This window comes from Oncorhynchus gorbuscha, linkage group LG14, assembly GCF_021184085.1.
Source record: "Oncorhynchus gorbuscha isolate QuinsamMale2020 ecotype Even-year linkage group LG14, OgorEven_v1.0, whole genome shotgun sequence".
NCBI lineage: Eukaryota > Metazoa > Chordata > Actinopteri > Salmoniformes > Salmonidae > Oncorhynchus > Oncorhynchus gorbuscha.
This window is the reverse complement of record NC_060186.1, coordinates 30,769,203-30,789,748: the sequence shown is the minus strand read 5'-3', so window position 1 is coordinate 30,789,748 and position 20,546 is coordinate 30,769,203. Positions and strand designations below refer to the sequence as shown.

The following is a 20,546-nucleotide window of genomic DNA, read 5'->3' as shown; positions in this document are numbered from 1 at the left end:
CACTTGAGACCACTCGGCCTGACAACACGTTTGTTAAATGTCTCGATGGGATCGACACATGGCCTTGCCATTGCTCTGCCTAACTTTCATTGATTTCAATCAAGGGTTTACATACAGCAACTACAGTTTTTTGAAAGTCATTTGCCACTACCAAAATTCAGGATGAGGTGGCCGAGTGGTTAAGGCGATGGACTGCTAATCCATTGTGCTCTGCATGCATGGGTTTGAATCCCATCCTCATCGTGTAACAATTACATTTCTGTGCTTTATTTTGGCACTGGAAGATTTTGACTTTCACAAACACTGGTAAAATTGCTGACTGCCACAGCGAGAGCACAGGACTTGGTATCTGAGTGGTGAAGGCGATGAACTGCATGTGTGGATTATAACACCAACCTCTTCACAAAACTTTTGTTATTTCCTCTCTTACATGGCCCCACATGAATATTGAATCCCTGCGCAATCCTAGAGTGACTAATAAGATTCAGGTATTGAGAATAGCTTCACCAAAGGCAACCTCAATGGTGGGATTTGAACCCACACACCTCAACACACTTAATCAAGCACTTGAGACCACTCGGCCTGACAACACGTTTGTTAAATGTCTCGATGGGATCGACACATGGCCTTGCCATTGCTCTGCCTAACTTTCATTGACTTCAATCACTTTCATTGACTTTCAATCAATCTTGGTTAGGCCATTGCTAATCCATTGTGCTCTGCATGCACCCATCCTCATCGTGTAACAATTAAATGTCTCACTGGATGGGATTGCTGATGATCGACACATGGCCTTGCCATTGCTCTGCCTAACTTTCATTGATTTCAATCTAGGGTTTACAACACGTTTGTTAAATGTCTCGATGGGATCGACACATGGCCTTGCCATTGCTCTGCCTAACTCCATTGATTTCAATCAAGGGTTTTACATACAGCAACTACAGTTTTTTTTGAAAGTCATTTGCCACTACCAAAATTCAGGATGAGGTGGCTGAGTGTTAAGGCGATGGACTGCTAATCCATTGTGCTCTGCATGCATGGGTTAGAATCTCATTGTATAACAATTACATTTCTGTGCTTTATTTTGGCACTGGAAGATTTTGACTTTCACAAACACTGGTAAAATTGCTGACTGCCACAGCGAGAGCACAGGACTTGGTATCTGAGTGGTGAAGGCGATGAACTGCATGTGTGGATTATAACACCAACCTCTTCACAAAACATTTGTTATTTCCTCTCTTACATGGCCCCACATGAATATAGAATCCCTGCGCAATCCTAGAGTGACTAATAGGATTCAGGTATTGAGAATAGCTTCACCAAGGGCAACCTCAATGGTGGGATTTGAACCGAACACCTCAACACACTTAATCAAGCACTTGAGACCACTCGGCCTGACAACACGTTTGTTAAATGTCTCGATGGGATCGACACATGGCCTTGCCAGTGCTCTACCAAACTTCATTGATTTCAATCTAGGGTTTACAACACGTTTGTTAAATGTCTCGATGGGATCGACACATGGCCTTGCCATTGCTCTGCCTAACTTTCATTGATTTCAATCAAGGGTTTACATACAGCAACTACAGTTTTTTGAAAGTCATTTGCCACTACCAAAATTCAGGATGAGGTGGCCGAGTGGTTAAGGCGATGGACTGCTAATCCATTGTGCTCTGCATGCATGGGTTCGAATCCCATCCTCATCGTGTAACAATTACATTTCTGTGCTTTATTTTGGCACTGGAAGATTTTGACTTTCACAAACACTGGTAAAATTGCTGACTGCCACAGCGAGAGCACAGGACTTGGTATCTGAGTGGTGAAGGCGATGAACTGCATGTGTGGATTATAACACCAACCTCTTCACAAAACATTTGTTATTTCCTCTCTTACATGGCCCCACATGAATATAGAATCCCTGCGCAATCCTAGAGTGACTAATAGGATTCAGGTATTGAGAATAGCTTCACCAAAGGCAACCTCAATGGTGGGATTTGAACCCGAACACCTCAACACACTTAATCAAGCACTTGAGACCACTCGGCCTGACAACACGTTTGTTAAATGTCTCGATGGGATCGACACATGGCCTTGCCACTCTGGGTTTACAACCAAAATGTCTTGGGATCATTGATTTCAATCATTGATTTCAATCAAGGGTTTACATACAGCAACTACAGTTTTTTAAAGTCATTTGCCACTACAAAATTCAGGATGAGGTGGCTGAGTGGTTAAGGCGATGGACTGCTAATCCATTGTGCTCTGCATGCATGGGTTTGAATCCCATACTCATCGTGTAACAATTACATTTCTGTGCTTTATTTTGGCACTGGAAGATTTTGACTTTCACAAACACTGGTAAAATTGCTGACTGCCACAGCGAGAGCACAGGACTTGGTATCTGAGTGGTGAAGGCGATGAACTGCATGTGTGGATTATAACACCAACCTCTTCACAAAACTTTTGTTATTTCCTCTCTTACATGGCCCCACATGAATATTGAATCCCTGCGCAATCCTAGAGTGACTAATAGGATTCAGGTATTGAGAATAGCTTCACCAAAGGCAACCTCAATGGTGGGATTTGAACCGAACACCTCAACACACTTAATCAAGCACTTGAGACCACTCGGCCTGACAACACGTTTGTTAAATGTCTCGATGGGATCGACACATGGCCTTGCCATTGCTCTGCCTAACTTTCATTGATTTCAATCAAGGGTTTACATACAGCAACTACAGTTTTTTAAATTCATTTGCCACTTCAAAATACAGGATGAGGTGGCCGAGTGGTTAAGGCGATGGACTGCTAATCCATTGTGCTCTGCATGCATGGGTTCGAATCCCATCCTCATCGTGTAACAATTAAAATTCTGTGCTTTACTTTGGCACTGGAAGATTTTGACTTTCACAAAAACTGGTAAAATTGCTGACTGCCACAGCGAGAGCACAGGACTTGGTATCTGAGTGGTTAAGGCGATGGACTGCTAATCCATTGTGCTCTGCATGCATGGGTTAGAATCTCATTGTATAACAATTACAATTCTGTGCTTTATTTTGGCACTGGAAGATTTTGACTTTCACAAACACTGGTAAAATTGCTGACTGCCACAGGGAGAGCACAGGACTTGGTATCTGAGTGGTGAAGGCGATGAACTGCATGTGTGGATTATAACACCAACCTCTTCACAAAACATTTGTTATTTCCTCTCTTACATGGCCCCACATGAATATAGAATCCCTGCGCAATCCTAGAGTGACTAATAGGATTCAGGTATTGAGAATAGCTTCACCAAGGGCAACCTCAATGGTGGGATTTGAACCGACACCTCAACACACTTAATCAAGCACTTGAGACCACTCGGCCTGACAACACGTTTGTTAAATGTCTCGATGGGATCGACACATGGCCTTGCCAGTGCTCTACCAAACTTCATTGATTTCAATCTAGGGTTTACAACACGTTTGTTAAATGTCTCGATGGGATCGACACATGGCCTTGCCATTGCTCTGCCTAACTTTCATTGATTTCAATCAAGGGTTTACATACAGCAACTACAGTTTTTTGAAAGTCATTTGCCACTACCAAAATTCAGGATGAGGTGGCCGAGTGGTTAAGGCGATGGACTGCTAATCCATTGTGCTCTGCATGCATGGGTTCGAATCCCATCCTCATCGTGTAACAATCACATTTCTGTGCTTTATTTTGGCACTGGAAGATTTTGACTTTCACAAACACTGGTAAAATTGCTGACTGCCACAGCGAGAGCACAGGACTTGGTATCTGAGTGGTGAAGGCGATGAACTGCATGTGTGGATTATAACACCAACCTCTTCACAAAACTTTTGTTATTTCCTCTCTTACATGGCCCCACATGAATATTGAATCCCTGCGCAATCCTAGAGTGACTAATAGGATTCAGGTATTGAGAATAGCTTCACCAAAGGCAACCTCAATGGTGGGATTTGAACCCGAACACCTCAACACACTTAATCAAGCACTTGAGACCACTCGGCCTGACAACACGTTTGTTAAATGTCTCGATGGGATCGACACATGGCCTTGCCATTGCTCTGCCTAACTTTCATTGATTTCAATCAAGGGTTTACATACAGCAACTACAGTTTTTTTCAATCATTTACATTTGCAACACAGTTTTTTGAAAATTTGCCACAGGATGAGGTGGCCGAGTGGTTAAGGCGATGGACTGCTAATCCATTGTGCTCTGCATGCATGGGTTCGAATCCCATCCTCATCGTGTAACAATTAAAATTCTGTGCTTTATTTGGCACTGGAAGATTTTGACTTTCACAAAACTGGTAAAATTGCTGACTGCCACAGCGAGAGCACAGGACTTGGTATCTGAGTGGTTAAGGCGATGGACTGCTAATCCATTGTGCTCTGCATGCATGGGTTAGAATCTCATTGTATAACAATTACAATTCTGTGCTTTATTTTGGCACTGGAAGATTTTGACTTTCACAAACACTGGTAAAATTGCTGACTGCCACAGGGAGAGCACAGGACTTGGTATCTGAGTGGTGAAGGCGATGAACTGCATGTGTGGATTATAACACCAACCTCTTCACAAAACATTTGTTATTTCCTCTCTTACATGGCCCCACATGAATATTGAATCCCTGCGCAATCCTAGAGTGACTAATAGGATTCAGGTATTGAGAATTAGCTTCACCAAGGGCAACCTCAATGGTGGGATTTGAACCGAACACCTCAACACACTTAATCAAGCACTTGAGACCACTCGGCCTGACAACACGTTTGTTAAATGTCTCGATGGGATCGACACATGGCCTTGCCATTGCTCTGCCAAACTTTCATTGATTTCAATCTAGGGTTTACATACAGCAACTACAGTTTTTTAAATGCCACTCAAAATACAGGATGAGGTGGCGAGTGGTTAAGGCGATGGACTGCTAATCCATTGTGCTCTGCATGCTAATCCCATCCTCATTGTTTAACAATTAAAATTCTGTGCTTTACTTTGGCACTGGAAGATTTTGACTTTCACAAAAACTGGTAAAATTGCTGACTGCCACAGCGAGAGCACAGGACTTGGTATCTGAGTGGTTAAGGCGATGGACTGCTAATCCATTGTGCTCTGCATGCATGGGTTAGAATCTCATTGTATAACAATTACAATTTCTGTGCTTTATTTTGGCACTGGAAGATTTTGACTTTCACAAACACTGGTAAAATTGCTGACTGCCACAGGGAGAGCACAGGACTTGGTATCTGAGTGGTGAAGGCGATGAACTGCATGTGTGGATTATAACACCAACCTCTTCACAAAACATTTGTTATTTCCTCTCTTACATGGCCCCACATGAATATAGAATCCCTGCGCAATCCTAGAGTGACTAATAAGATTCAGGTATTGAGAATAGCTTCACCAAGGGCAACCTCAATGGTGGGATTTGAACCGAACACCTCAACACACTTAATCAAGCACTTGAGACCACTCGGCCTGACAACACGTTTGTTAAATGTCTCGATGGGATCGACACATGGCCTTGCCATTGCTCTGCCTAAACTTTCATTGATTTCAATCAGGGTTTACATACAGCAACTACAGTTTTTAAATTCATTTGCCACTTCAAAATACAGGATGAGGTCATTTGCCACTACCAAAATTCAGGATGGGCCGAGTGGTTAAGGCGATGGACTGCTAATCCATTGTGCTCTGCATGCATGGGTTCAATCCCATCCTCATCGTGTAACAATTAAAATTCTGTGCTTTACTTTTGGCACTGGAAGATTTTGACTTTCACAAAAACTGGTAAAATTGCTGACTGCCACAGCGAGAGCACAGGACTTGGTATCTGAGTGGTTAAGGCGATGGACTGCTAATCCATTGTGCTCTGCATGCATGGGTTAGAATCTCATTGTATAACAATTACAATTCTGTGCTTTATTTTGGCACTGGAAGATTTTGACTTTCACAAACACTGGTAAAATTGCTGACTGCCACAGGGAGAGCACAGGACTTGGTATCTGAGTGGTGAAGGCGATGAACTGCACTGTGGATTATAACACCAACCTCTTCACAAAACTTTTGTTATTTCCTCTCTTACATGGCCCCACATGAATATTGAATCCCTGCGCAATCCTAGAGTGACTAATAGGATTCAGGTATTGAGAATAGCTTCACCAAAGGCAACCTCAATGGTGGGATTTGAACCCGAACACCTCAACACACTTAATCAAGCACTTGAGACCACTCGGCCTGACAACACGTTTGTTAAATGTCTCGATGGGATCGACACATGGCCTTGCCATTGCTCTGCCTAACTTTCATTGATTTCAATCAAGGGTTTACATACAGCAACTACAGTTTTTTAAATTCATTTGCCACTTCAAAATACAGGATGAGGTGGCCGAGTGGTTAAGGCGATGGACTGCTAATCCATTGTGCTCTGCATGCATGGGTTCGAATCCCATCCTCATCGTGTAACAATTAAAATTCTGTGCTTTACTTTGGCACTGGAAGATTTTGACTTTCACAAAACTGGTAAAATTGCTGACTGCCACAGCGAGAGCACAGGACTTGGTATCTGAGTGGTTAAGGCGATGGACTGCTAATCCATTGTGCTCTGCATGCATGGGTTAGAATCTCATTGTATAACAATTACAATTCTGTGCTTTATTTTGGCACTGGAAGATTTTGACTTTCACAAACACTGGTAAAATTGCTGACTGCCACAGGGAGAGCACAGGACTTGGTATCTGAGTGGTGAAGGCGATGAACTGCATGTGTGGATTATAACACCAACCTCTTCACAAAACATTTGTTATTTCCTCTCTTACATGGCCCCACATGAATATAGAATCCCTGCGCAATCCTAGAGTGACTAATAGGATTCAGGTATTGAGAATTAGCTTCACCAAGGGCAACCTCAATGGTGGGATTTGAACCGACACCTCAACACACTTAATCAAGCACTTGAGACCACTCGGCCTGACAACACGTTTGTTAAATGTCTCGATGGGATCGACACATGGCCTTGCCAGTGCTCTACCAAACTTCATTGATTTCAATCTAGGGTTTACAACACGTTTGTTAAATGTCTCGATGGGATCGACACATGGCCTTGCCATTGCTCTGCCTAACTTTCATTGATTTCAATCAAGGGTTTTACATACAGCAACTACAGATTTTGAAAGTCATTTGCCACTACCAAAATTCAGGATGAGGTGGCCGAGTGGTTAAGGCGATGGACTGCTAATCCATTGTGCTCTGCATGCATGGGTTCGAATCCCATCCTCATCGTGTAACAATTACATTTCTGTGCTTTATTTTGGCACTGGAAGATTTTGACTTTCACAAACACTGGTAAAATTGCTGACTGCCACAGCGAGAGCACAGGACTTGGTATCTGAGTGGTGAAGGCGATGAACTGCATGTGTGGATTATAACACCAACCTCTTCACAAAACATTTGTTATTTCCTCTCTTACATGGCCCCACATGAATATAGAATCCCTGCGCAATCCTAGAGTGACTAATAAGATTCAGGTATTGAAGAATAGCTTCACCAAGGGTAACCTCAATGGTGGGATTTGAACCGACACCTCAACACACTTAATCAAGCACTTGAGACCACTCGGCCTGACAACACGTTTGTTAAATGTCTCGATGGGATCGACACATGGCCTTGCCAGTGCTCTACCAAACTTCATTGATTTCAATCTAGGGTTTACAACACGTTTGTTAAATGTCTCGATGGGATCGACACATGGCCTTGCCATTGCTCTGCCTAACTTTCATTGATTTCAATCAAGGGTTTTACATACAGCAACTACAGTTTTTTGAAAGTCATTTGCCACTACCAAAATTCAGGATGAGGTGGCCGAGTGGTTAAGGCGATGGACTGCTAATCCATTGTGCTCTGCATGCATGGGTTCGAATCCCATCCTCATCGTGTAACAATCACATTTCTGTGCTTTATTTTGGCACTGGAAGATTTTGACTTTCACAAACACTGGTAAAATTGCTGACTGCCACAGCGAGAGCACAGGGACTTGGTATCTGAGTGGTGAAGGCGATGAACTGCATGTGTGGATTATAACACCAACCTCTTCACAAAACTTTTGTTATTTCCTCTCTTACATGGCCCCACATGAATATTGAATCCCTGCGCAATCCTAGAGTGACTAATAGGATTCAGGTATTGAGAATAGCTTCACCAAAGGCAACCTCAATGGTGGGATTTGAACCGATTTAATCAAGCACTTGAGACACTCTCAACACACTTAAATCAATCGCACTTGAGACCACTTCGGATTTCCTGACAACACGTTTGTTAAATGTCTCGATGGGATCGACACATGGCCTTGCCATTGCTCTGCCTAACTTTCATTGATTTCAATCAAGGGTTTACACATACAGCAACTACAGTTTTTTAAATTCATTTGCCACTTCAAAATACAGGATGAGGTGGCCGAGTGGTTAAGGCGATGGACTGCTAATCCATTGTGCTCTGCATGCATGGGTTTGTATCCCATCCTCATCGTGTAACATTTAAATTTCTGTGCTTTATTTTGGCACTGGAAGATTTTGACTTTCACAAACACTGGGAAAATTGCTGACTGCCACAGCGAGAGCACAGGACTTGGTATCTGAGTGGTGAAGGCGATGAACTGCATGTGTGGATTATAACACCAACCTCTTCACAAAACATTTGTTATTTCCTCTCTTACATGGCCCCACATGAATATAGAATCCCTGCGCAATCCTAGAGTGACTAATAAGATTCAGGTATTGAAGAATAGCTTCACCAAGGGCAACCTCAATGGTGGGATTTGAACCGACACCTCACTCGGCACACTTAATCAAGCACTTGAGACCACTCGGCCTGACAACACGTTTGTTAAATGTCTCGATGGGATCGACACATGGCCTTGCCATTGCTCTGCCTAACTTTCATTGATTTCAATCAAGGGTTTACATACAGCAACTACAGTTTTTTAAATTCATTTGCCACTTCAAAATACAGGATGAGGTGGCCGAGTGGTTAAGGCGATGGACTGCTAATCCATTGTGCTCTGCATGCATGGGTTCGAATCCCATCCTCATCGTGTAACAATTAAAATTCTGTGCTTTACTTTGGCACTGGAAGATTTTGACTTTCACAAAAACTGGTAAAATTGCTGACTGCCACAGCGAGAGCACAGGACTTGGTATCTGAGTGGTTAAGGCGATGGACTGCTAATCCATTGTGCTCTGCATGCATGGGTTAGAATCTCATTGTATAACAATTACAATTCTGTGCTTTATTTTGGCACTGGAAGATTTTGACTTTCACAAACACTGGTAAAATTGCTGACTGCCACAGGGAGAGCACAGGACTTGGTATCTGAGTGGTGAAGGCGATGAACTGCATGTGTGGATTATAACACCAACCTCTTCACAAAACATTTGTTATTTCCTCTCTTACATGGCCCCACATGAATATAGAATCCCTGCGCAATCCTAGAGTGACTAATAGGATTCAGGTATTGAGAATAGCTTCACCAAGGGCAACCTCAATGGTGGGATTTGAACCGACACCTCACCTCAACACACTTAATCAAGCACTTGAGACCACTCGGCCTGACAACACGTTTGTTAAATGTCTCGATGGGATCGACACATGGCCTTGCCAGTGCTCTACCAAACTTCATTGATTTCAATCTAGGGTTTACAACACGTTTGTTAAATGTCTCGATGGGATCGACACATGGCCTTGCCATTGCTCTGCCTAACTTTCATTGATTTCAATCAAGGGTTTTACATACAGCAACTACAGTTTTTTGAAAGTCATTTGCCACTACCAAAATTCAGGATGAGGTGGCCGAGTGGTTAAGGCGATGGACTGCTAATCCATTGTGCTCTGCATGCATGGGTTCGAATCCCATCCTCATCGTGTAACAATTACATTTCTGTGCTTTATTTTGGCACTGGAAGATTTTGACTTTCACAAACACTGGTAAAATTGCTGACTGCCACAGCGAGAGCACAGGACTTGGTATCTGAGTGGTGAAGGCGATGAACTGCATGTGTGGATTATAACACCAACCTCTTCACAAAACATTTGTTATTTCCTCTCTTACATGGCCCCACATGAATATAGAATCCCTGCGCAATCCTAGAGTGACTAATAAGATTCAGGTATTGAAGAATAGCTTCACCAAGGGTAACCTCAATGGTGGGATTTGAACCGACACCTCAACACACTTAATCAAGCACTTGAGACCACTCGGCCTGACAACACGTTTGTTAAATGTCTCGATGGGATCGACACATGGCCTTGCCAGTGCTCTACCAAACTTCATTGATTTCAATCTAGGGTTTACAACACGTTTGTTAAATGTCTCGATGGGATCGACACATGGCCTTGCCATTGCTCTGCCTAACTTTCATTGATTTCAATCAAGGGTTTTACATACAGCAACTACAGTTTTTTGAAAGTCATTTGCCACTACCAAAATTCAGGATGAGGTGGCAGAGTGGTTAAGGCGATGGACTGCTAATCCATTGTGCTCTGCATGCATGGGTTCGAATCCCATCCTCATCGTGTAACAATTACATTTCTGTGCTTTATTTTGGCACTGGAAGATTTTGACTTTCACAAACACTGGTAAAATTGCTGACTGCCACAGCGAGAGCACAGGACTTGGTATCTGAGTGGTGAAGGCGATGAACTGCATGTGTGGATTATAACACCAACCTCTTCACAAAACTTTTGTTATTTCCTCTCTTACATGGCCCCACATGAATATTGAATCCCTGCGCAATCCTAGAGTGACTAATAGGATTCAGGTATTGAGAATAGCTTCACCAAAGGCAACCTCAATGGTGGGATTTGAACCCGAACACCTCAACACACTTAATCAAGCACTTGAGACCACTCGGCCTGACAACACGTTTGTTAAATGTCTCGATGGGATCGACACATGGCCTTGCCATTGCTCTGCCTAACTTTCATTGATTTCAATCAAGGGTTTACACATACAGCAACTACAGTTTTTTAAATTCATTTGCCACTTCAAAATACAGGATGAGGTGGAGTGGTTAAGGCGATGGACTGCTAATCCATTGTGCTCTGCATGCATGGGTTTGAATCCCATCCTCATCGTGTAACAATTACATTTCTGTGCTTTATTTTGGCACTGGAAGATTTTGACTTTCACAAACACTGGGAAAATTGCTGACTGCCACAGCGAGAGCACAGGACTTGGTATCTGAGTGGTGAAGGCGATGAACTGCATGTGTGGATTATAACACCAACCTCTTCACAAAACATTTGTTATTTCCTCTCTTACATGGCCCCACATGAATATAGAATCCCTGCGCAATCCTAGAGTGACTAATAAGATTCAGGTATTGAAGAATAGCTTCACCAAGGGTAACCTCAATGGTGGGATTTGAACCGACACCTCAACACACTTAATCAAGCACTTGAGACCACTCGGCCTGACAACACGTTTGTTAAATGTCTCGATGGGATCGACACATGGCCTTGCCATTGCTCTGCAAACTTTCATTGATTTCAATCTAGGGTTTATACAGCAACTACAGTTTTTTAAATTCATTTGCCACTTCAAAATACAGGATGAGGTGGCCGAGTGGTTAAGGCGATGGACTGCTAATCCATTGTGCTCTGCATGCATGGGTTCGATTCCCATCCTCATCGTGTAACAATTAAATTTCTGTGCTTTATTTTGGCACTGGAAGATTTTGACTTTCACAAACACTGGTAAAAATTGCTGACTGCCACAGCGAGAGCACAGGACTTGGTATCTGAGTGGTTAAGACGATGGGCTGCTAATCCATTGTGCTCTGCATGCATGTGTTAGAATCTCATTGTATAACAATTAAATTTCTGTGCTTTATTTTGGCACTGGAAGATTTTGACTTTCACAAACACTGGTAAAATTGCTGACTGCCACAGCGAGAGCACAGGACTTGGTATCTGAGTGGTGAAGGCGATGAACTGCATGTGTGGATTATAACACCAACCTCTTCACAAAACTTTTGTTATTTCCTCTCTTACATGGCCCATGAATATTGAATCCCTGCGCAATCCTAGAGTGACTAATAAGATTCAGGTATTGAGAATAGCTTCACCAAGGGCAACCTCAATGGTGGGATTTGAACCGAACACCTCAACACACTTAATCAAGCACTTGAGACCACTCGGCCTGACAACACGTTTGTTAAATGTCTCGATGGGATCGACACATGGCCTTGCCAGTGCTCTGCCAAACTTTCATTGATTTCAATCTAGGGTTTGTTAAATGTCTCGATGGGATCAGGCCTTGCCATTGCTCTGCCTAACTTTCATTGATTTCAATCAAGTTTTTACAGCAACTACAGAAAAAGTCATTTGCCACTACAAAATTCAGGATGAGGTGGCCGAGTGGTTAAGGCGATGGACTGCTAATCCATTGTGCTCTGCATGCATGGGTTAGAATCCCATCCTCATCGTATAACAATTACATTTCTGTGCTTTATTTTGGCACTGGAAGATTTTGACTTTCACAAACACTGGGAAAATTGCTGACTGCCACAGCGAGAGCACAGGACTTGGTATCTGAGTGGTGAAGGCGATGAACTGCATGTGTGGATTATAACACCAACCTCTTCACAAAACATTTGTTATTTCCTCTCTTACATGGCCCCACATGAATATAGAATCCCTGCGCAATCCTAGAGTGACTAATAAGATTCAGGTATTGAAGAATAGCTTCACCAAGGGTAACCTCAATGGTGGGATTTGAACCGACACCTCAACACACTTAATCAAGCACTTGAGACCACTCGGCCTGACAACACGTTTGTTAAATGTCTCGATGGGATCGACACATGGCCTTGCCAGTGCTCTACCAAACTTCATTGATTTCAATCTAGGGTTTACAACACGTTTGTTAAATGTCTCGATGGGATCGACACATGGCCTTGCCATTGCTCTGCCTAACTTTCATTGATTTCAATCAAGGGTTTTACATACAGCAACTACAGTTTTTTGAAAGTCATTTGCCACTACCAAAATTCAGGATGAGGTGGCTGAGTGGTTAAGGCGATGGACTGCTAATCCATTGTGCTCTGCATGCATGGGTTCGAATCCCATCCTCATTGTGTAACAATTACATTTCTGTGCTTTATTTTGGCACTGGAAGATTTTGACTTTCACAAACACTGGTAAAATTGCTGACTGCCACAGCGAGAGCACAGGACTTGGTATCTGAGTGGTGAAGGCGATGAACTGCATGTGTGGATTATAACACCAACCTCTTCACAAAACTTTTGTTATTTCCTCTCTTACATGGCCCCACATGAATATTGAATCCCTGCGCAATCCTAGAGTGACTAATAAGATTCAGGTATTGAGAATAGCTTCACCAAAGGCAACCTCAATGGTGGGATTTGAACCGAACACCTCAACACACTTAATCAAGCACTTGAGACCACTCGGCCTGACAACACGTTTGTTAAATGTCTCGATGGGATCGACACATGGCCTTGCCATTGCTCTGCCTAACTTTCATTGATTTCAATCAAGGGTTTACATACAGCAACTACAGTTTTTTAAATTCATTTGCCACTTCAAAATACAGGATGAGGTGGCCGAGTGGTTAAGGCGATGGACTGCTAATCCATTGTGCTCTGCATGCATGGGTTTGTATCCCATCCTCATCGTGTAACATTTAAATTTCTGTGCTTTATTTTGGCACTGGAAGATTTTGACTTTCACAAACACTGGTAAAATTGCTGACTGCCACAGCGAGAGCACAGGACTTGGTATCTGAGTGGTGAAGGCGATGAACTGCATGTGTGGATTATAACACCAACCTCTTCGCAAAACATTTGTTATTTCCTCTCTTACATGGCCCCACATGAATATAGAATCCCTGCGCAATCGTAGAGTGAGTAATAGGATTCAGGTATTGAGAATAGCTTCACCAAGGGCAACCTCAATGGTGGGATTTGAACCGAACACCTCAACACACTTAATCAAGCACTTGAGACCACTCGGCCTGACAACACGTTTGTTAAATGTCTCGATGGGATCGACACATGGCCTTGCCAGTGCTCTACCAAACTTCATTGATTTCAATCTAGGGTTTAAAACACGTTTGTTAAATGTCTCGATGGGATCGACACATGGCCTTGCCATTGCTCTGCCTAACTTTCATTGATTTCAATCAAGGGTTTACTACATACAGCAACTACAGTTTTTTAAATTCATTTGCCACTTCAAAATACAGGATGAGGTGGCCGAGTGGTTAAGGCGATGGACTGCTAATCCATTGTGCTCTGCATGCATGGGTTCGAGTCCCATCCTCATCATGTAACAATTACATTTCTGTGCTTTATTTTGGCACTGGAAGATTTTGACTTTCACAAACACTGGTAAAATTGCTGATGGGATCGAAATGGCCTTGCCATTGCTCTGCCTAACTTTCATTGATTTCAATCTGGGTTTACAACACGTTTGTTAAATGTCTCGATGGGATCGACACATGGCCTTGCCATTGCTCTGCCTAACTTTCATTGATTTCAATCAAGGGTTGTACATACAGCAACTACTGTTTATTGAAAGTCATTTGCCACTACCAAAATTCAGGATGAGGTGGCCGAGTGGTTAATGCGATGGACTGCTAATCCATTGTGCTCTGCATGCATGGGTTAGAATCCTCATCGTATAACAATTACATTTCTGTGCTTTATTTTGGCACTGGAAGATTTTGACTTTCACAAACACTGGTAAAATTGCTGACTGCCACAGCGAGAGCACAGGACTTGGTATCTGAGTGGTGAAGGCGATGAACTGCATGTGTGGATTATAACACCAACCTCTTCACAAAACTTTTGTTATTTCCTCTCTTACATGGCCCCACATGAATATTGAATCCCTGCGCAATCCTAGAGTGACTAATAGGATTCAGGTATTGAGAATAGCTTCACCAAAGGCAACCTCAATGGTGGGATTTGAACCCGAACACCTCAACACAATTAATCAAGCACTTGAGACCACTCGGCCTGACAACACGTTTGTTAAATGCCTCGATGGGATCGACACATGGCCTTGCCATTGCTCTGCAGAACTTTCATTGATTTCAATCTAGGGTTGCTGACTGCCACAGCGAGAGCATTTGCCACTACTTGGATGATGGCTGAGTGGTTAAGGCGATGGACTGCTAATCCATTGTGCTCTGCATGCATGTGTTAGAATCTCATTGTATAACAATTACATTTCTGTGCTTTATTTTGGCACTGGAAGATTTTGACTTTCACAAACACTGGTTAAATTGCTGACTGCTACAGCGAGAGCACAGGACTTGGTATCTGAGTGGTGAAGGCGATGAACTGCATGTGTGGATTATAACACCAACCTCTTCACAAAACATGTGTTATTTCCTCTCTTACATGGCCCCACATGAATATAGAATCCCTGCGCAATCCTAGAGTGACTAATAAGATTCAGGTATTGAAGAATAGCTTCACCAAGGGTAACCTCAATGGTGGGATTTGAACCGACACCTCAACACACTTAATCAAGCACTTGAGACCACTCGGCCTGACAACACGTTTGTTAAATGTCTCGATGGGATCGACACATGGCCTTGCCAGTGCTCTACCAAACTTCATTGATTTCAATATAGGGTTTACATACAGCAACTACAGTTTTTTTAATTCATTTGCCACTTCAAAATACAGGATGAGGTGGCTGAGTGGTTAAGGCGATGGACTGCTAATCCATTGTGCTCTGCATGCATGGGTTTGAATCCCATCCTCATCGTGTAACAATTAAAATTCTGTGCTTTATTTTGGCACTGGAAGATTTTGACTTTCACAAACACTGGTAAAATTGCTGACTGCCACAGCGAGAGCACAGGACTTGGTATCTGAGTGGTGAAGGCGATGAACTGCATGTGTGGATTATAACACCAACCTCTTCACAAAACTTTTGTTATTTCCTCTCTTACATGGCCCCACATGAATATAGAATCCCTGCGCAATCCTAGAGTGACTAATAAGATTCAGGTATTGAAGAATAGCTTCACCAAGGGTAACCTCAATGGTGGGATTTGAACCGACACCTCAACACACTTAATCAAGCACTTGAGACCACTCGGCCTGACAACACGTTTGTTAAATGTCTCGATGGGATCGACACATGGCCTTGCCAGTGCTCTACCAAACTTCATTGATTTCAATCTAGGGTTTACATACAGCAACTACAGTTTTTTAAATTCATTTGCCACTTCAAAATACAGGATGAGGTGGCCGAGTGGTTAAGGCGATGGACTGCTAATCCATTGTGCTCTGCATGCATGGGTTAGAATCTCATTGTATAACAATTACAATTCTGTGCTTTATTTTGGCACTGGAAGATTTTGACTTTCACAAACACTGGTAAAATTGCTGAGTGCCACAGGGAGAGCACAGGACTTGGTATCTGAGTGGTGAAGGCGATGAACTGCATGTGTGGATTATAACACCAACCTCTTCACAAAACATTTGTTATTTCCTCTCTTACATGGCCCCACATGAATATAGAATCCCTGCGCAATCCTAGAGTGACTAATAAGATTCAGGTATTGAAGAATAGCTTCACCAAGGGCAACCTCAATGGTGGGATTTGAACCGACACCAACACACTTAATCAAGCACTTGAGACCACTCGGCCTGACAACACGTTTGTTAAATGTCTCGATGGGATCGACACATGGCCTTGCCAGTGCTCTACCAAACTTCATTGATTTCAATCTAGGGTTTAAAACACGTTTGTTAAATGTCTCGATGGGATCGACACATGGCCTTGCCATTGCTCTGCCTAACTCCATTGATTTCAATCTAGGGTTTACATACAGCAACTACAGTTTTTTAAATTAATTTGCCACTTCAAAATACAGGATGAGGTGGCCTGAGTGGTTAAGGCGATGGACTGCTAATCCATTGTGCTCTGCATGCATGGGTTCGAATCCCATCCTCATCATGTAACAATTACATTTCTGTGCTTTATTTTGGCACTGGAAGATTTTGACTTTCACAAACACTGGTAAAATTGCTGATGGGATCGACACATGGCCTTGCCATTGCTCTGCCTAACTTTCATTGATTTCAATCTAGGGTTTACAACACGTTTGTTAAATGTCTCGATGGGATCGACACATGGCCTTGCCATTGCTCTGCCTAACTTTCATTGATTTCAATCAAGGGTTGTACATACAGCAACTACAGTTTTTTGAAAGTCATTTGCCACTACCAAAATTCAGGATGAGGTGGCTGAGTGGTTAAGGCGATGGACTGCTAATCCATTGTGCTCTGCATGCATGGGTTCGAATCCCATCCTCATCGTGTAACAATTACAATTCTGTGCTTTATTTTGGCACTGGAAGATTTTGACTTTCACAAACACTGGTAAAATTGCTGACTGCCACAGCGAGAGCACAGGACTTGGTATCTGAGTGGTGAAGGCGATGAACTGCATGTGTGGATTATAACACCAACCTCTTCACAAAACATTTGTTATTTCCTCTCTTACATGGCCCCACATGAATATTGAATCCCTGCGCAATCCTAGAGTGACTAGTAGGATTCAGGTATTGAGAATAGCTTCACCAAGGGCAACCTCAATGGTGGGATTTGAACCGAACACCTCAACACACTTAATCAAGCACTTGAGACCACTCGGCCTGACAACACGTTTGTTAAATGTCTCGATGGGATCGACACATGGCCTTGCCATTGCTCTGCCTAACTTTCATTGATTTCAATCAAGGGTTTACAGTTTTTTAAATTCATTTGCCACTTCAAAATACAGGATGAGGTGGCAGTGGTTAAGGCGATGGACTGCTAATCCATTGATTTGCATGCATGGGTTTATCCTCATCATGTAACAATTACATTTCTGTGCTTTATTTTGGCACTGGAAGATTTTGACTTTCACAAACACTGGTAAAATTGCTGATGGGATCGACACATGGCCTTGCCATTGCTCTACCAAACTTCATTGATTTCAATCTAGGGTTTACAACACGTTTGTTAAATGTCTCGATGTGATCGACACATGGCCTTGCCATTGCTCTGCCTAACTTTCATTGATTTCAATCAAGGGTTGTACATACAGCAACTACAGTTTTTTGAAAGTCATTTGCCACTACCAAAATTCAGGATGAGGTGGCCGAGTGGTTAAGGCGATGGACTGCTAATCCATTGTGCTCTGCATGCATGGGTTCGAGTCCCATCCTCATCGTGTAACAATTACATTTCTGTGCTTTATTTTGGCACTGGAAGATTTTGACTTTCACAAACACTGGTAAAATTGCTGACTGCCACAGCGAGAGCACAGGACTTGGTATCTGAGTGGTGAAGGCGATGAACTGCATGTGTGGATTATAACACCAACCTCTTCACAAAACTTTTGTTATTTCCTCTCTTACATGGCCCCACATGAATATAGAATCCCTGCGCAATCCTAGAGTGACTAATAAGATTCAGGTATTGAAGAATAGCTTCACCAAGGGCAACCTCAATGGTGGGATTTGAACCGACACCTCAACACACTTAATCAAGCACTTGAGACCACTCGGCCTGACAACACGTTTGTTAAATGTCTCGATGGGATCAACACGTTTGTTAAATGTCTCGATGGGATCGACACATGGCCTTGCCAGTGCTCTGCCTAACTTTCATTGATTTCAATCTAGGGTTTACATACAGCAACTACAGTTTTTTAAATTCATTTGCCACTTCAAAATACAGGATGAGGTGGCTGAGTGGTTAAGGCGATGGACTGCTAATCCATTGTGCTCTGCATGCATGGGTTCGAATCCCATCCTCATCGTGTAACAATTAAAATTCTGTGCTTTATTTTGGCACTGGAAGATTTTGACTTTCACAAACACTGGTAAAATTGCTGACTGCCACAGCGAGAGCACAGGACTTGGTATCTGAGTGGTGAAGGCGATGAACTGCATGTGTGGATTATAACACCAACCTCTTCACAAAACTTTTGTTATTTCCTCTCTTACATGGCCCCACATGAATATTGAATCCCTGCGCAATCCTAGAGTGACTAATAAGATTCAGGTATTGAGAATAGCTTCACCAAAGGCAACCTCAATGGTGGGATTTGAACCCGAACACCTCAACACACTTAATCAAGCACTTGAGACCACTGGCCTGACAACACATTTGTTAAATGTCTCATGGGATCGACACATGGCCTTGCCATTGCTCTGCTGCCTAACTTTCATTGATTTCAATCAAGGTTTTACATACAGCAACTACAGTTTTTTAAATTCATTTGCCACTTCAAAATACAGGATGAGGTGGCCGAGTGGTTAAGGCGATGGACTGCTAATCCATTGTGCTCTGCATGCATGGGTTAGAATCTCATTGTATAACAATTACAATTCTGTGCTTTATTTTGGCACTGGAAGATTTTGACTTTCACAAACACTGGTAAAATTGCTGACTGCCACAGGGAGAGCACAGGACTTGGTATCTGAGTGGTGAAGGCGATGAACTGCATGTGTGGATTATAACACCAACCTCTTCACAAAACATGTGTTATTTCCTCTCTTACATGGCCCCACATGAATATAGAATCCTAGCGCAATCCTAGAGTGACTAATAAGATTCAGGTATTGAAGAATAGCTTCACCAAGGGTAACCTCAATGGTGGGATTTGAACCGACACCTCAACACACTTAATCAAGCACTTGAGACCACTCGGCCTGACAACACGTTTGTTAAATGTCTCGATGGGATCGACACATGGCCTTGCCAGTGCTCTACCAAACTTCATTGATTTCAATCTAGGGTTTACATACAGCAACTACAGTTTTTTAAATTCATTTGCCACTTCAAAATACAGGATGAGGTGGCTGAGTGGTTAAGGCGATGGACTGCTAATCCATTGTGCTCTGCATGCATGGGTTCGAATCCCATCCTCATCGTGTAACAATTAAAATTCTGTGCTTTATTTTGGCACTGGAAGATTTTGACTTTCACAAACACTGGTAAAATTGCTGACTGCCACAGCGAGAGCACAGGACTTGGTATCTGAGTGGTGAAGGCGATGAACTGCATGTGTGGATTATAACACCAACCTCTTCACAAAACTTTTGTTATTTCCTCTCTTACATGGCCCCACATGAATATTGAATCCCTGCGCAATCCTAGAGTGACTAATAAGATTCAGGTATTGAGAATAGCTTCACCAAAGGCAACCTCAATGGTGGGATTTGAACCCGAACACCTCAACACACTTAATCAAGCACTTGAGACCACTCGGCCTGACAACACGTTTGTTAAATGTCTCGATGGGATCGACACATGGCCTTGCCATTTGCTCTGCCTAACTTTCATTGATTTCAATCAAGGGTTTACATACAGCAACTACAGTTTTTTAAATTCATTTGCCACTTCAAAATACAGGATGAGGTGGCCGAGTGGTTAAGGCGATGGACTGCTAATCCATTGTGCTCTGCATGCATGGGTTAGAATCTCATTGTATAACAATTACAATTCTG

General features: G+C 42.8%; 18 non-coding genes across 18 annotated transcripts; all 18 read left to right on the top strand.

Moving 5' to 3' along the window:
* The first annotated feature begins 161 nt into the window (after positions 1 to 161).
* trnas-gcu lies at positions 162 to 243 on the top strand. The gene has a single exon. It is a non-coding gene; the product is annotated as a tRNA-Ser (tRNA).
* Positions 244 to 1,624: 1,381 nt separating this feature from the next.
* trnas-gcu lies at positions 1,625 to 1,706 on the top strand. Its single transcript has one exon. It is a non-coding gene; the product is annotated as a tRNA-Ser (tRNA).
* A 1,068-nt stretch (positions 1,707 to 2,774) lies between these two features.
* On the top strand, positions 2,775 to 2,856 carry trnas-gcu. The gene has a single exon. It is a non-coding gene; the product is annotated as a tRNA-Ser (tRNA).
* A 739-nt stretch (positions 2,857 to 3,595) lies between these two features.
* trnas-gcu lies at positions 3,596 to 3,677 on the top strand. Its single transcript has one exon. It is a non-coding gene; the product is annotated as a tRNA-Ser (tRNA).
* Positions 3,678 to 4,176: 499 nt separating this feature from the next.
* trnas-gcu lies at positions 4,177 to 4,258 on the top strand. Its single transcript has one exon. It is a non-coding gene; the product is annotated as a tRNA-Ser (tRNA).
* A 2,127-nt stretch (positions 4,259 to 6,385) lies between these two features.
* On the top strand, positions 6,386 to 6,467 carry trnas-gcu. The gene has a single exon. It is a non-coding gene; the product is annotated as a tRNA-Ser (tRNA).
* Positions 6,468 to 7,206: 739 nt separating this feature from the next.
* Positions 7,207 to 7,288, top strand: trnas-gcu. Its single transcript has one exon. It is a non-coding gene; the product is annotated as a tRNA-Ser (tRNA).
* A 569-nt stretch (positions 7,289 to 7,857) lies between these two features.
* Positions 7,858 to 7,939, top strand: trnas-gcu. The gene has a single exon. It is a non-coding gene; the product is annotated as a tRNA-Ser (tRNA).
* Positions 7,940 to 9,013: 1,074 nt separating this feature from the next.
* Positions 9,014 to 9,095, top strand: trnas-gcu. The gene has a single exon. It is a non-coding gene; the product is annotated as a tRNA-Ser (tRNA).
* Positions 9,096 to 9,840: 745 nt separating this feature from the next.
* Positions 9,841 to 9,922, top strand: trnas-gcu. Its single transcript has one exon. It is a non-coding gene; the product is annotated as a tRNA-Ser (tRNA).
* Positions 9,923 to 10,491: 569 nt separating this feature from the next.
* trnas-gcu lies at positions 10,492 to 10,573 on the top strand. Its single transcript has one exon. It is a non-coding gene; the product is annotated as a tRNA-Ser (tRNA).
* Positions 10,574 to 11,610: 1,037 nt separating this feature from the next.
* On the top strand, positions 11,611 to 11,692 carry trnas-gcu. The gene has a single exon. It is a non-coding gene; the product is annotated as a tRNA-Ser (tRNA).
* A 712-nt stretch (positions 11,693 to 12,404) lies between these two features.
* On the top strand, positions 12,405 to 12,486 carry trnas-gcu. Its single transcript has one exon. It is a non-coding gene; the product is annotated as a tRNA-Ser (tRNA).
* Positions 12,487 to 14,267: 1,781 nt separating this feature from the next.
* trnas-gcu lies at positions 14,268 to 14,349 on the top strand. The gene has a single exon. It is a non-coding gene; the product is annotated as a tRNA-Ser (tRNA).
* Positions 14,350 to 17,282: 2,933 nt separating this feature from the next.
* Positions 17,283 to 17,364, top strand: trnas-gcu. Its single transcript has one exon. It is a non-coding gene; the product is annotated as a tRNA-Ser (tRNA).
* An 816-nt stretch (positions 17,365 to 18,180) lies between these two features.
* Positions 18,181 to 18,262, top strand: trnas-gcu. Its single transcript has one exon. It is a non-coding gene; the product is annotated as a tRNA-Ser (tRNA).
* Positions 18,263 to 18,771: 509 nt separating this feature from the next.
* trnas-gcu lies at positions 18,772 to 18,853 on the top strand. Its single transcript has one exon. It is a non-coding gene; the product is annotated as a tRNA-Ser (tRNA).
* Positions 18,854 to 19,888: 1,035 nt separating this feature from the next.
* Positions 19,889 to 19,970, top strand: trnas-gcu. The gene has a single exon. It is a non-coding gene; the product is annotated as a tRNA-Ser (tRNA).
* The last annotated feature ends 576 nt before the right edge of the window (positions 19,971 to 20,546 follow it).